Raw genomic sequence first — 12,824 nt, forward strand, 5'->3', positions numbered from 1 at the left:
ATGTTGGGGGGATCTACAGGTTCCAGGGCCCCAAGGAAGCTCCTGGATCCTGTTTGCACCTTGGTGAAGGAGATTACGATCGCTCCGGTACTCATCCGGCTCCGGTCATCCAGTCATCCCAGCGCGTATGGGTGAATCGTTCGCCCCTTCCAGTTCGGCGGATCCGCGAGCTGGGAAACTCGATGCTGGGTCCAAGTTAGAGCCTGGGTTCCACTCGGGGGTTGAAAACCCATCAGCGGGTCCGACGGAGAGACCGGAAACTCGGGCCGTCCCGCCGGACCTCGGACGGGCCAAGCCCTTGCGCGCAAAGCCCCCCCGAGTCCACCCCTACGACCCTCCCCTATTCGCCATGACTCGCCCTTAGGGCGTAAGCTCCGCTTACTAAGTACGTTTTGCATCTAAGACGCTGCCCGAGTTTAATTACGGGGCTTTGCGGCCGCCAGGAGACGCCGAAGCCGGCCAGTGGTCAGCGGGCCGCGGTCTCTCTTCTGACGGAGTAAGAGGATACGGAAGCACCCTAAGACCCGGGAATGCAGGCGCTCCTGGACATCCTGGATATCCTGAAATCCTGGATACTCCGCAGGTTTCGCCCGACCTCCGTTGGCGGAAATCTGGCGCCGTCCCCATGTATAAGTTCCAAAATGGGACGTGGCGTCCCATTTTCGTCCCTTTCGTCCTCTATCACTGCTACCGAATTTCGAGTTGGACCAGTTACAAATGTTTCTCGTACATTGGTGTACGTATGAGTTGTGCAGGTACTGGTTATGTGTAAACGTGGTTCATAGGCGTCCTGGTCTATACACACTTTTACAAAACTTACAGGGAAAATGGCAGATACGTTTAGATACTGGATGAGAAGTTATTCCACAAAGTCATGAAATTATAGGGAATCTAGGTCTTTGGGCTAGACAGGGGGGTAAAATATTACGAGAAGGTGGAATCGACTGGTTTGTTAATTCTCGCCTCGGGTGACATGACCAGAGGCGAATCAGCCTCTCACGAGCCGGTCTAGATATGAACTTATTTCTTCTATCATTGAATCCGCCTCTATCAAAGACCGCGTTTAAAATTGAGTTTCACTCTAACTTATTAATAAAAAAAAAAAACTGTTCATCTATATCATGACTATCTACAAAACCTTGAATGCAAATCTGTATTCCAGGAATCATTTTTCTCGCCATATTCGACCATACCTGGAATCATTAGAATTAATCTAAGTAACGCCAAACGGCAAATTAGATTTTTTTTTTCTCTTTGGTGAGGTCCAGATCCTTCTTGCACGTCGATTGCAGATTTCGCTTACATCCTCGTGAGGTTTCCTTGGAATAAATAAAGTGTCACGGCCACCTTTCCTATTCTTCTTCTTCTTTCTTTTTTTTTTTTTTTTTCATTTGCGGTTTGAACTACCAGGGTCATTAACCGCGTTCAGCCACTCTTTCCAGGGACATCGGTTCTTTCGTCGGCTTTTATCCTAGCAAAGGGAAAGAAGTGAAAGCGCTCAAATACGTCCGCGATTCGGCAATCCCTTTCCCGAATGTCCCCGACTTTCTTCCGTTTCTTCTTCGAATTTGCCGATCGATTTCGAATTATGTAAATGGTGTCCTGACGGGGTATCTGGCCGACCGATCGGCCGCCGCAACCGAGGCCAGGTTTAACGAGAATTTAGAGCTCGGCTACGTGCCAGTCGGTAATAATATCGTCGCTTTTATAGGGGTTAATGGAGACGAATACGTCTCCAACCCCCCGGGGGGTGGAAAGCTCCTCGGCGTGGAAAGGAACGAGGCGCGACGCCAGGAAAGGTGTTCCCCGAAATTGAGTCATTTGTACGTCCGACTTCTGCTACAATATGGGGAGCTAAAAATTCCGGCTGCCCCCTATAGCCTCCTCTTTATTCGCCCCTGTCAGTCCTCCAGAACGGGGAAAATTAAGCGGCAATTTCGCCCCAAACCTTCCGCAGAAATCCCTGGACTGATATTTCTCATGACATAAGCCAGGAAACTTACGATGACAACTTCTCATTCTACAAGGTTGTACCTTACGTCTTTTCGGAAAAACCCCCGAAACATTGTCTGTCAGGACATCTACCGGTGGAGTTACGAAGACAAGTCCTAATTCTCCAATATTTCCCCATACTTTTCCACGAAAGACATCCGCTAGGAAACTTACGATGACAACTTCTCGTTCTACGTTGTGTCTTACATCTTTTCGCAAAAAAAGATTGATTACTTATAGGTACCCCTAATATACATGACACCTTCATGTCACCTTAACTCCCTGTCCTTCCAGCATCGGTCGGTAAAAATAGACCCGATTTGCTTTTTCTTTCGAGTTTTATTTCGGTCCCCACTTTGCAGTCCTTCATTCAGCGATCCGTTTTATTTCGGTCGAACGGAACGCTCATGGCCGGTAATGGGGTCCAGGGCCGACGACGTACGGGAATGCTATTTGAGGTAGTATTTAACTCAATTTTGATCCCCGCAAAGATGGGGCGGAGGTGCTCATCGGGTCCGTCCATTGCCCAGCTGTCTGTCCAGCGGACTGGACTCGATGGACCGCGGCCCAGGTTGGCCATCCCTGGTTGTAATTACTCAGCCGTTAACGAGATGTCGCACCAGAGAGCAGGAGTATGATGGATCACCCAATGGGCGAGCGCGTCGTAACGTGACTCTCGTCATCGTGGGTACCTTCGGACCTAGTCTGAGTCCGTTGGCCGGAATCTATGGCGGACGTCTTCCGTGTCAAAGAACCCGGATCGTCGGCCATGCAAAAACCCCAGGGGGTGGCCACCCTTGGAAGACTCCAGGAGTGACCTCGCAAAGGAGGCCGGAAGTCTTTCCGGCGGCCTGACCAAACGAGCCAAAGGACTCTTGGTGGTTTGAGGATCCGAGGAAGTGGATGAACGATGGCCTCTTCAAGGGGACGAACATTGGACTCTACCCTGCGGAATTAGTCGCGATATTAAGATGATATTAAAGGCGCTGAGAAATTTCATCCAGGTCGATAAATCCAAATTCATCTACGCCCTTTTTGGCGGGAACGTCGTTTTGAATACTCAAGTGGTAACATAAGTTGGCGCGTCCCGTCCCATTTAAGTAATGATGAAGAAATTCATGTACAACTGTCGAAATCCCAGGAATACAATATTCTAACGACTGTTTAGGACCAACGTCGCCATCTGTGACGTTCAACTACTACTCAAATTCTCCTCTGAAACCACGTGTTGAAGTTTCAAATGATTCGGTGCACCCAGTTTGGAGAAGTTTTATCAATATTTTGACGTTTCATATATATGGAATGACCCTTTCATATCACCATAAGGAGGCAGAACTTCTTCCAGGGACTTGTGATAACCCAGGATGCCATGGAGCGACGCATCGGACGCACCCCCTGCCGAGGGGACAAGTTCGATCAATTTCAGGAACGTGTCTTGGCCGCCTCGCGGCGGAATTAAAGGGGTAGCTAGGTAGGCGGCGAGCCACCCCCAAAGCTCGGTAATTGTTGGCAAATATTAATAACTGCGGCGGGCGACAGGGCGCGAGAACGAGCCGGAGGGTGAAGGTGCAGGCCAAGTGAAAGATAGAGAGAAATAGACGGGGGTGAAAGACCGGGAGAGCCGGTGGAGGGAGAGAGAGAGAGAAAGCCATTCAAAGACTGGGAAAAGCTCAGTCGGGGGTGAACCTTGAACAGGTTATACTCGAGAGCAAATACATAATGCCTCGATGGTTTTGCAGGGCGGCGAGGGGCGAGGGCGACGGCGCGCTCCTGATTGAAATTTGGAAACTCGCTTTGACACAATTACCCGGCCATTCTGCTTCGAAGATATTATAAGCCGCCCCCGCTTTGCGTCGGGCCCCCGCCCCCGCCCCTTCCGCGTGAATTTAGTTTCCCGGCTAAGGCGATCGCTATGCCGTCGTTGCCCCGACTTGGAAAAGAGACTCGACGGCTCGAAGAAGTCACTTGGACCGGTGGAGAAGCCTGAGGGGTCCGGGTGCCTCGGAATATTAAAGCCCAGGTGCTGATGAAAACGAAGACGTTCATAGTACTTCAACACTTGATAATTTCATAAATCTATCCGTTGGTCAAACTGACGTTTTGGAAGTAAAAGTCCAAGCTTGTTGCCCCGACTTGGATAAGAGACTCGACAGCTCGAAGAAGTCACTTGGACCAGTGGAATATTAAAGCCCAGGAGCTGATGAAAACGAAGATGTTCGTAGTAAAAGCCCAGGTGCTGATGAAAACGAAGATGTTCATAGTAAAAAACCCAGGTGCTGATGAAAACGAAGACGTTCATAGTACTTCAACACTTGATAATTTCATAATCTATCCGTTGGTCAAACTGACGTTTTGGAAGTAAAAGTCCAAGCTTAGAACCAAAAACAAAGCTTAGAACCCAAAACAAAGACGTCCATAGTACTTCAACACTTCAGAAAAACAAAGCTCTCGGAATTTCATAAACACATCAAAGTGACGTTTTGGGAGTAAAAATCCAAACTAAGCAGTAAGGTGGGCGCTAACTCCCCTAATCCCATCATAAGACCCTAAATGGAAACTTACGTCGAAAACCTGGAAACCTTGGAATACTATGTAATGCATGTTTCTTCAGCAAATTTCTTCCGATCGAGTTCCCCAATTCCCCAACTCGAAAGAGCGCAAGACCCGAAACCTCATCAGCATCGATGCGTGGTTCGTCGTTATAGCGGTTTCCAATAGACCGGGCTGCAAAAGTGCACAAAGAAGTGGACATCCTAAACAACCGCGGAAGGAATTCCGGAGACCCAGGGACGTAAGGAAACCTCGGTTGTGTCGATGAAGGAAAGAAGAGAAGCCCCGAGCCGAATAAGGTCCGGTAAGGACTCTAATTCGCATCCTGGACACCCTCCCGGTTGCGGGACGAGGATCAAGGATCAAGGATGGCGGTTCCTGCGATGGACAACTGTCGCCGTATCCGCTCAAACCTTAGGAATCGAAGTTCTATACCCGATCCCTCTTCTCCACGGTCGAGCGACTCGGGACACCATAACACCAAAACGCCATGGCGCGTAACGCAACACCCAACGTGCAGGTTCGACTCCAGAAGGGAGGTCGCTCGTCTTCCACCTGCCATTACTTTCTGGACACCTTCTCCTTAAGTATCAAACATGTTTCGGACGCCTCCGAACCGCCCACGCGGCCATCTCTTTGAATGGAGAAGCTCCAGCGAAAGGACTCCCAGGATCTGGTGTCCGCGCAGGAAATCCCTGTCTTCTAGAGAAATCGTATCATCGAATCCATTTCCTGAATCCCCTGGCACCGATTAAGCTTTTTTTAGACGGAGAACTCTTATCGCGATCAGCTTCCGTGTAGAACTCTAATTAGAAAATCTTGAAGTACTTAGACCCCTGCTAGGACATCTTAGAAGTCTATAGCTATGGTAGGTCCTAATTAGAACTTGATTCGAAGCATCTTCTCCTGCTTAAGGGGATGTGAAAGTGGCATCCGAAGAATCAATAATTCGTGAAACTTTTCTCCGACCTGGGTGTGTCGAATCGCTTCAAACATTACTACGTAAACGTGGAGGCTATAAGGAAGGTCCCGGCACTCATGAAATTTCATTTTTTTATAAAGAATTTCGAGAGTATGTATTAGAGAGACCGGAAAGTAATATCGTTTCTGCGCATTAAATTTAATGTAAGGAAACGACATTACTTTCCGGTCCACCTAATATAAAGAAATTTGAGAAAAATTGAAATTTCATGAGTTTCAAGACCTTCCTTGTACCCCTCCATTTTTATATTGTACATTTTGTATCGATTCGGTACACTCAGTTTAGAGAAGGCCTAGTTATAAATTAATTTGGCATCGAATACAGACTTCATAGTATTTCTAGAATTTAGCTTGATATCTTCTAACGCAGTAACCAGGAAACTGGACTGAGTTGTGACTTTCACCTCTCTCACATAAATGGATCCAAATGGGGTGTTTAAACGATTTCTTCGATGACGGGTCGTTTTGTCAGGAAGTTTAACGCTTGGTGGTCTGGGGGTGGTTACTTCACGCCTGTGAAGTCGTATTAAACGGAGAAGTCGAGATGTCGGGGGGGTTTCGTGTTCGATCGATGCGGCCTGCTGGTCAGCCCCGTGGAAACGACATGGAACGGAAAGAAAAGAGAACGAGAGGGCGAGCGGGACGTTTCCGCCGCTCCGGGGATGGAATTCTCTTTGCTGGAACTTTAATGCGGCAATCTAGGGGCGTGATAAAGTGCGGGGCAAACCAATGGCGAAAGAGAATCGCGAAGCGAGCGCAACGAGCTGGTACAATCGCCCTGTCGAGTCCATTACATTGTATAAACAAGAGACTCGAGACACGAGGCTGCGATTTACAAAGCCACCCCCGCAACGATTCGTCCGTCTGATTTCGGAGTCTCTTTTCGCCCTCTGCGGATTTTGAGTGGCTCAACTCATTCGCCACACAATGTCCAATAACATCTCACTGAAGTTGCCGTCTAGAGTATTGGAATTTCAAGAGAACGAGAAGTATCAAAAACTTAATTTTACCCTCTACATTGTCCATATCGGATGTTCTTCTTATCTTATTCATGTGTAACTTCGATTACACGGGTGATAAAAAGTGTAAAGATGAAAAACTTAATTTTACCCTCTACATTGTCCATATCGGATGTTCTTCTTATCTTATTCATGTGTAACTTCGATTACACGGGTGATAAAAAGTGTAAAGATGAAATCCCGTGAGAAATTAAAATTTGCACGGCCATCTAGTGAGAAATTAATTTCTCAGCTTCAAAGTCATCCAAAGTGCATTGTAGGGTTTAAAAGGACTCCCTGAACCGGGTTGTCCATTATTTTTTATTTATAATTAATAGAAATATGGGAAATGCACACCTTTACCTTCTCTTTTGCCATCTTTCATTTTTTCTGCAAAAACCGAGGCGTCGCGTGCAAAATTTATTCAGCACTTATTCGAGACTCGAGGCAGCGATTTGTAAGACCACACCATCAGAAATTAATTCTCCGACTTCAAAGTATTTTCCTTAATACAGAACAGGGTTTAATAAATATCTATGGACCAGCTCGCCCCTATTTTCCCTAAAAATTAATTTCAATAGAAAAACTGTCCACCTTTCTTTTCTCTTCCACCACATTTAATTTTTCCTGCCAAAGTCGAAGCGTCGCGTCCCAAGATTTATTAAGCAAAAATTTGAGGTCTTATCCAAAACTATAAAACGGGTTTAATAAACATCCCTATTTCAGCTCGTCCATAATTTCCCTAAAAATCAATCTCAATAAAAAAATTGCCCACCTTTCTTTTCTCTTCCACCACATTTAATTTTTCCTGCCAAAGTCGAAGCGTCGCATCCCAAGATTTATTCAGTAGAAATTCTAGGTCGTATCCAAAATACAAAACGGGTTTAATAAACATCCCTATTTCAGCTCGTCCATAATTTCCCTAAAAATCAATCTCAATAGAAAAATTGCCCACCTTTCTATTCTCTTCCACCATATTTAATTTTTCCTGCCAAAGTCGAAGCGTCGCATCCCAAGATTTAAGATCTCGGCTCCCAATAAAAAGACGCAGCCTCTCTCCGGGGAGATTAAATATTGCTCTCGCGTTGCCGTTCTGTGGATTCTTTCCGCGACGAGGAGAAGAATAACGTTCTTTGCATACTCGGATTAAAAGGCAAACAGTCCTTTGCTAGAGAAGGAGGGCGGAGGAGGGAGCGTGCCGAGGAAGGTGGGTGGGTGGGTGGGTGGCCGGGGGGAGGGGGATTCAACGTACCCGTTGAAAGGAAATTTATGGGAATTAATATTGGCTCCCCGGGCGGGGGGAGTCTCGGGGAATCGCGGAATGCGACTTTCCGGCATACGTGGGAGGGAACTTTAAGAATTTAATTCCTGTACGGGGCGGGCGACCCTCCCACCGACTCTCGTTATTCCGCCCGGCTCGGGCCGCGCGCGTTTCCGCTGCGGAAACACGCGGGGAAAGTCTGCCTCTGTGGGACCCTGCTCCCTCTCTCTCTCTCCGCTATTTCGCGCATGGTAACCGTGTATTACCTCTCTTATATAGAGAAAAGTGTGTTCGGCACATATGCTCACCTGTGAAAGCATCGTTGCAATTGTAACAATTTTTATACGTCCAACTACAATTTATGGTACTTTTAACCATCGTGGTTGCGGCGATTACTGCTACATTGTACACGAAAAAATGTCAATAAGACATTTGTTAATTCGACTATGGTTATTATATAGACAACGGAATATTTGATTGACAAGATTCTTTGGTTAATGACTTTTGATCGATTACAATATTGCAGTATTATTACATTCGTCTGGTGTTCATTACATATGCTCACCTGTAAAAGCAACTTTGCAATTGTAACAATTTTTATACGCCCAACTAGAATTTATGACACTTTTAATCATCCTCGTTGCGATGATAACTGCTAAATCGTACACGCAGAAAAGTCAATATGATATTTGTTGATTCGACTATGATTATTATATGGACAACCCAATATTTAGTTGGCGTGACAAAATTCTTTGATTAAGGGGATGTGAAAGTGGCATCTGAGATATCAATCGCTCATGAAACTTTACCCCGAACAGGGTGTAACGAATCGTCTCAAACTTAGAATGAAATTTTATTTTTATATCTAATTCTTTAAAAATAACTATACACAAATTAAGAAAAAAAATTGAAATTCCACGGGCATGAACACCTTCCTTATAACCGCTACATTCATATTGTAAAGTATGAAACGATTCGATACACCCAATTCGGAGAAAAGTTTCATAAACGAGACCCATTTCTCGTCACTACCCCATCACCTTAACAACCTTTAGTTAATTATAATATTGCAACAATAACACTCGCTGGTCATACCGGCTAATTCTTGATGAACGAATAGTACTTATCGTGAAATTGAAACTTCTACATACCCTCCTCAGTTAATTATAGAAATTAAAGAATAGTAGCAACGAAATCGAAGCCGTGAACGGACTTTAACAATTCCTCTCGAGCATTTCATTTTTAATCGTAGCCTTTCTTACAACTCGATCGTCTAATTTGCATGCGATAAGAGGAAATGGAAAACTCTTTTGAGAGATTCCCCGCGACTTGGAAAATCTTCTCGGAGTCAACTCGAAAGTCGGAAGTCCCTTGGCGGATCATAAAGGGGCTCTCGCTGGTGACGTCACTTCCGGGCCGCCATGTTTCTATCTTGACGCATCGAAAGCGGTGCGTGTCGCGCCGAAAAATCACCATTAACCTCCCGTATGTCGCCCTAGGGACAAACCCCGCAGAGGAGGTATTAAACGCATAAACGTGATAAGCTAAAACACTCAGGGTGGGTTCCGCGGGGGTTCTTGCCCCCGTTTATTTTCGGCGAGCCGGGCAAAAATGAAATATCATCCGAGCGATGTTGTCCCTCTTTCTCCCGCGTACATGGGAATGTATGTATAAACCTATATCAATCTATGTGTATACGCATTCGCCATGGGAATGGAAGATAGCGTCCCCGATATTGGCCCGGAATCGAGGCAAAAGGTGGAGGAGAGGAAAACATTAGGGTGTTTCCGGATAGCTCCCGTGGGAGTGCCGGGATTTCGGGATCGGGAGGAACTCGCGGCTTTTAGTTGAATAAACATTACGAACGATTCGGGTATGTCGGTCGCGATTGCGACAATTGCAAATGCCGCTTCTTATGAAAAACTCATGGATAACAAAGGTAAATGGGAAGATAAGAAAAGAATTCGGAAATGTTGCATGAAAAATTGGGTGCCTTTGGTCTCACAATGGCTCATATCCTCTCGCAAGTTTTGCTTGTATGTACACGTATGGTATGTCACATTTAAAAGAAAATATATATTAAAAGTAAAGAAAAACTATTTTCCGAGCCCCGTAATAATATCTATACTCTCCGAAATCTGGAATTCAGAACGATCGCTTAAATGTTCAAAAGGGATAATCGACGAGGCTCGGTAAATATTTCCTTTTTTCATTTTTCAAATATACCTTGTTTTAAATGTAACATATTATATGTGTTTTGCATGTAACACCCGATGGCACAAATATCTGATCTCATTGCTTTTGTACGATTAATCGCCCCTGTATGGGTATGACTTAGAAAAATATGCTTACCAATTGAATGTATTTGGCACGGGATGTTTTTTTACCCCGACGGTGTTATTGCGATTGATATTCATTTGGTAATACCTGAAGCCTCAAGCTCCTTCCTCTAATAAGGAATAATATATGTAATAGTCATAATTCGCGAAATCCATGAAAATTCTGCGTCGGCCGAAGGTGGAGGCCCATTCAAAGTCGAGCGTAAAACATCAATTTGGGCCGCGATCCTCGGACCATAACGTTTATTGGCTGTAACGGAAACGGTATCCTTGTCGCGTCAAGGGACGAGGGGTGGAGAATAAAACGAACGAGTGTTTGCTATCGAGCGTGGCCGGGGTGATAATGGCGGCGCGGCGAGTCGGAGGTTTGGGTGGGTCCTCGGTGTGTCGGTGGTGGAAGTGCAGAGTCCGAAAAACACCAGCTAGATGGTTATCGCCGTAATCGCGGGCAGACCGATAAAATAAAAGGAGGGCCCCTTCTAATGCCGGGTTATCCTTTTTAGGGGCACCAACGAGAGAGGCGCACGAAGCACCGAGCGTCGAATAAAGCCCTCCGAGGGCAAGCGAAACGATCGGGCCCAGAGCCCCGATCGGGTCCCCTTACGCCCTCCTGCGCTATTTTTTTCTCGGAAAGAGGATAAAAAATGCTCCTCTAAACTAAAAGCCGAGCCAGGCCAGGGTGGGGCCGCTCGGCTGTCCCCTTTTTGCCAGGATAAGGCCCAGCCGAGGGGCCGGCCGGGCCCGACGATCGGGCCCCTCGGACTCGCCGATACACTTTTATGTATGAAAATGACCGCCAGGTCGGACTGTAAATTGTACAATTATTTACTCGGAAATTACTGCAATTATTGATAGCAGGGGTCGCGCTTAGGTTTTTCGGCTTTTGGGCGGAAAGTTTTTTTATTAAGGGCCTCTTTGGGTCTTGACAATGGAGTGCTGCCTCGTCTGGGGTGGGGCATCTCTTGCATATATGCATTCGGTTTAATTCCTTTACTTCCCTTGGTCGCGTAGAAGAAAATACGTCCATCCTTGGTACCGAATAATAACAATGCTGCGTGTACTTGTACGTATAACATGGATTAGTAATACTTGTTACTAGTACTAGTACTAACGCTGATATGTAATATTTACAATTATTTCCGGAGAAATTCTAGGAGTCTCGTGAGTCGAATCTCTCATACATGGATGAGGTGTTTCTTACATGAGTGGCTTCCTTAGACTAATGGTTAAATAATCCAAAGGAGGATGTGGAAGGCTGTGCTACCGAATTATTAAATGAAAAAGGAGGCCAATAAAAAGGCATTCGACTTTATTATGTTTGCATGGTGGGGAGGATTGGTCCATTTCACCCCTCGGTCCTGATCGAGGCTTCACCCTCGCCGGAACAGAGACCCGACACATAATCCTGATATCTGTCGGTTTTCGGGCAATAAAACACGCGCGTCACGCTCAGACACGTTCTCCAAAACTGTCGCTGCGTTTCCTTGATAAAGGGTCCCACGAGAGATAAGACTCGGGATGCGAACGTATGGCGTGCGTCGATCTGGAAGAATTCTGTGTTTTAATTTCATTCATACACTACTTGCACGTTACCGCTCATATACTGAGGATACTTTATCAAATTCTGTTATTTTGCCGTAAAAAATAAATTAACATTCTCCATGACTGTCGCTGTATTTCCTTGATAACGGGTCCCACGAGAGATAAGACTCGGGATGCGAACGTATGGCCGTGCGTCGATCTGGAAGAATTCCGTGTTTTAATTTTATTTACACAGTACTTACACTTTACTGCTCATATATTGAAGATACTTTATCAAATTACTCCATTTTACCGTAAGAAAGTATAAACGCTCCGGGACACGTCCGTTCGCTACGACGCACCGACGCGGACTGAGCACGCGCGACTGGAATCATTTCAAATGTCGGGAGTAACGGTCGGAATTCAAAATGTTCCAAAATATTCACCGTGCATCGCCGGCGGAAATTATTTCATGACTTCGGAACCGTTCGATGTATCAAAATGAAACAATGTGCAGATCATGTCCGGGAATATCCTTTAGAAATTATGCGAAAGCTTAATTAAAATAGGTTAGATCGTTTTTAATTAAAATCCAGGTAAATAAGTGGGCGATAATTTTAAAAGCGGATGATCATTTCCAAGTACCACGTAAACGAAGTGAAACGTTTGTGTATATGGACTTATTTTCAAATCGCTGACAAGCGTGTTGGACAGTTCAATTTTATTCATATCTAAGTTCACACGCGAAAATGATTTTCTTTTTCTGCACTTGACCTTATTCCCGTTAATACAGGATGATTGATCTCACATGCTACGTCGAAATGAACGTCCTATAGCCTATCAAAAGTACGTAAAGTTATTGCGAACTTATTATTTTATTGTTAAAAAGACATTATTCAAAGTGGATACGACGTCGTAGTCGTTGGACGCGAACGCGCGCATTTTCCACGGCATCGATTCGCGCTGTCGCAATGCTAATTGAAAAGGCTAGTTTTCTTCAGCTCTTGACTTAACCGAAGTGCCACTCGTTAAATGGCGGTTATCAATCATTTCGAGCCCACCGAAAAGAACATGGCGCGTTGCAAAAAAACAGCGACACGCTTTTACTCTTGGGGATGTTTCTCCTACGGTGCACCGTATCCTAGTAAATCGTTACTCGGTTCACCACGACTGGAATAATAA

At 45.5% G+C, this 12,824-nt stretch overlaps 1 protein-coding gene across 1 annotated transcript in view; it reads left to right on the forward strand.

The window, feature by feature from the left end:
* The window catches only part of LOC105694410 (dachshund homolog 2), a 150,827-nt gene that overhangs the window by 107,048 nt on the left and 30,955 nt on the right, over positions 1-12,824 (forward strand). The gene's annotated exons all lie outside the window — the stretch shown is intronic.

Source organism: Orussus abietinus, unplaced genomic scaffold (genome assembly GCF_000612105.2).
Source record: "Orussus abietinus isolate OABI.00-Male unplaced genomic scaffold, Oabi_2.0 scaffold165, whole genome shotgun sequence".
Taxonomy (NCBI): domain Eukaryota; kingdom Metazoa; phylum Arthropoda; class Insecta; order Hymenoptera; family Orussidae; genus Orussus; species Orussus abietinus.